Below are 3,784 nucleotides of genomic sequence, written 5' to 3' on the forward strand. Positions count from 1 at the left end.
TTCTTCCTCCTCCTCTTCCTCCATCTCCTCTGCTTCTCTCTCTCTCTCTCTCTCTCTCTCTCTCTCTCTGTCTCTCTCTCTCTCTCTGTCTCTCTCTCACCCTCTCTCAGCATGTGCCTTGAGAGCCCTGAGTTGACATATAGGAAGCCTCCGTGCTAAGAGACCATATGGAGAGATTAGACAGAAATAGAAAGAGATGCCCCCAAGTCCCAGCTGCTCTATTCTCCAGCTGTTTGAGTCTCCCCAGCTCAGGCACCAGACATATGAGTGAGCCTTCAGATTATTCCAGCCTTCTATCCATCCCAACCGATGCCAAGACTGAGATAAGCTGTCCCCACCAACACATCCATATTGTGCACCAATTAAGTTTTGGGGCATGGTTTATTATACAGTATTAGATAACTGGAACAACCTCATCAATGGCAGATAGACCACTGTTACCATTTTGGTGTATATTCAAATGATAAATGAATTCCTTGCTCATGTCAAATCAAAGAAAAACTTGTTTTTGTTCCAGATGACTGTTTTTATAATTATCAGTTAGAAATGCAGAATGAATTTTCTCTGATGAAGCAAATTATCTTGGTGGGCCAGGCCAGAGAAGCCTGTTCAACCCCTAATCCACCTATGAAATGGATGGCCCAACAATACGTGCATTACAGAATAGTCCTGCAACAAGAGAAATGATGTTTCTTCTTTTATTTTAGCTTTATAAGAATGTATTTAGCCTCAAGGATTCTTTCATGCCTGTATGTCTTGCCACCATAAACAATTTGATTAATTTCATACAGTAAAATGTTAAGGAGTTCAACAAGAAGCAGATTACTCTGGATTGCAGTTACTGAGGAAAGTTTCATGTAAAAATTAGGACCTGTGTTCATTGAGCAGGGGAGATGAAAATGGGTTGACAGAAAGGAAGCATAGTGGCCATCTGTTTGTTTCCCCTCTCCAGCCTCATGACCCCAATAAGAACTACGCTAAAATGTTCACTAGGACTTTTTACTCAGTGTGGCCCTTAGACCAGCACCAGTAGCATTACCTGGAAGCTTGTTAGAAATGCAGAATCTCAGGCCTCACCCCAGCGGCCTATTGACTCAGAAGCCACACTTTTAAAGACCTCCAGTTGATGTGCATGTACCCTACTGTTTAGAAACACTGCCTTAAGAGACCCACCCTTCCTCTATTTCCAGTCTGTGTGGTCCCTTGTGGGGCTGACTCTTAGGTGTGACTCATCTCCTCAGAGATTGGTTCAAGGACTGGCATGCAACTCAGGCCTAACCAATGAGGGTCAGAGGAAGCCTTTGTTAGCACAATACAAAGGAAAGAAATTTTTTTAAATTGGGTCAAATAAAAATCATGAATTGGGTTATAGATGGGTTTGTGGGTTGGTTTTTAATACCACCCTTTCCCCGTGGGTGACCTAAGAGACATCAACAGAAGACTCAGAATGACAGAGGTAAGCAATACCAGCTTTATTAATGGAGAATGAAGCTTCACTTAAAGTCACAATTGTACTCCCTATTTGCATCCCCCTCTCAAAAAAAAAAAAAAAAATCCACAGGTATCTGCCTTGCAGGGACAGATCCTGTCCTAAAAAAATTTACTACATGAACAACCAATAAAATGAGTATCCTGAAGACAAGTCATTCTATAAAGAGGCCACTGAGTTGTACATGCCTAGTTCCTTCTTCCAAGTGTCATCAGATGTGGCTCTTCTTCCCTTGTGCTGAAGGAGAGGGAGGAATAAAAGCTCCCTGGTATCATGTGAAGAAAAAATGAAAGAGTGAGAGAGAAACACCTCCTTCCACCCAAAGCTAGCATTGCTACCATATGAGGAAGCCTACTTGAGAACGAAGGCCACACAGAACCAAGTGGAGACCCTTGATCATATCATTTGAGCAACTGCATCCAGCCAAGTCAGAAGTTATGTGAGTCCATCAATTCACTTTTTTGAAAGTCTGTCTTGAGTTTCTATCACTTACTGTTAAGAGTCAATGTTAACAAGGCAGAAGAACTGCTCTCACAGCACCAAAGTGGATGTTACATAAGGGAGTTTTGAGGATCACACAGAAGAGAGCTTTTTTTGTTGTTGTTTCCTTTGGCGGTTACATGTTTATCCAAGAGGATAGCTTTTCGTTGGTTTATTTTGTTTTGTTTGCTTTTGCTGGAGTGGCAGGTTTGGCCCTGAAGCTAGAAAGTTTCTCTAAAGATGCAAAAGTGAATTGGTGAGGATATTAACTAAGTTATTGGCATATGGATGGTGACTAAGGCAGAGAGGAAAGCTTTTGTGGTCCAACATTTGTATGGGCCTCCTCAGATGTGTCTAGAGATAGGATTGTGTAGTAAAGACATGGTTACTAGCCGGGCTCGGTGGCTCAGCCTATAATCCCGCGCCTTTGGGAGGCTGAGATGAGTGGATTGCCTGAGCCCGCAGGTTCGAGACCCGCCTGGGAAACCTGGCGAGACCTTATCTCTTCAATAAATCAAAAAATCAGCCGGGTGTGGTAGCGCATGCCTGTAATTCCGGCTACTCGGAAGGCTGAGGCGGAAGGATTGCCGGAGCCCAGCAGGTCGAGGTTGCGGTGGCCAGGAGCGGCCGCTGCACTCCAGTCTGGGCGACAGAGTGAGACTCCAACTCAAAAAACAAAAAGACATGGTTACTGAGTGGGGAAGCAATTTTTAGAGAAAAGGTGTCACCGTAAGCTCCACAGATCTATATACACATACCTCCCCAAAGTGGTGACCTTCTGTTTCTTCATCCCCCTGCTCTAATACCAGGCTTTCCAATGGCTTTTTTGTCATGGTTTCTCACCTTTCCAAATGAAATGGCTGGAAGTCTTAACCCTTCTGGAAAAGCCACTTTGTCCCTAATATTTACACATGAGTTTCTAAAAGGTTTTCCTTATAAAAATAGGGAAATGCAGTACAAAAATGTCATGTTTAATTTCTCCTTTTTCACATAGGGTTCCATGGGGGAAAAAAGACCATATTTTGAAGAGTGAGCTTATTGCATCCACATAGAGATTAAGACACCCCCACGCACCAGATACGGTGCCAGGCACTGGAGGGACCAAGGTGCATGAAGGAGAACTGCTCTCAGTAGCTTAAGGCCAAGTTTGAGAGGCAGCACTAGGAAAGGAAGGTGGATGAGGAAAGGCCAAGCAAAGGGGAGGTGGGAAAAGAAGAGGAAGGTAGAAGAACCTTCCTCTGTGCCAAGTCCAAAGGGAAAGCCAGATGGGCACCCTTGGGCAACTGAACTAAGGAGAGGACAGAGTGAGGGTGTGAACATACAGGAAATGAGACTGGGAACAAAAGCAGGGGGTGAGGAAGGGAGCTCTGGGCCAGAAAGAAGCTTTAGGAGCTGAGCTCAGGAGTGGGGGCCAGAGGGCTTGAGACCCGTGTCCACAGTAGGAGGATCTGGAGTTGACTGACGAGAGGCCACCAGTCTTGCCATTGTTGGCCCGGCCCTCCATGGGCCTTGAGATGAGAGGACTGGATAGAGCAGAAGTGTGGGCATGTCCCCAGACAAGCATGAACTAAAGGGAATGGGAGAGAGAAGGGACACCTCAAATAGTGATGGAGAAGATAGCATCCCATGAGCCTTCAGGCTGGAATGGCTCTTTCCACACAAAACCAATGACTTTCAACGTATCAGCTTCAACATAACAAATGTTTGACACCTACTTTATCATTCTGAAAGAAAGCAGTAAATACTCAACTGACAGACAAATTGCTCGATTCAATATACTGTCCTTAGTGTAATATAATGGAGAAATAAAAAGGA

Source organism: Carlito syrichta, unplaced genomic scaffold (assembly GCF_000164805.1).
Source record: "Carlito syrichta isolate Samal-C Ts95f unplaced genomic scaffold, Tarsius_syrichta-2.0.1 Scaffold309895, whole genome shotgun sequence".
Classification (NCBI taxonomy): domain Eukaryota; kingdom Metazoa; phylum Chordata; class Mammalia; order Primates; family Tarsiidae; genus Carlito; species Carlito syrichta.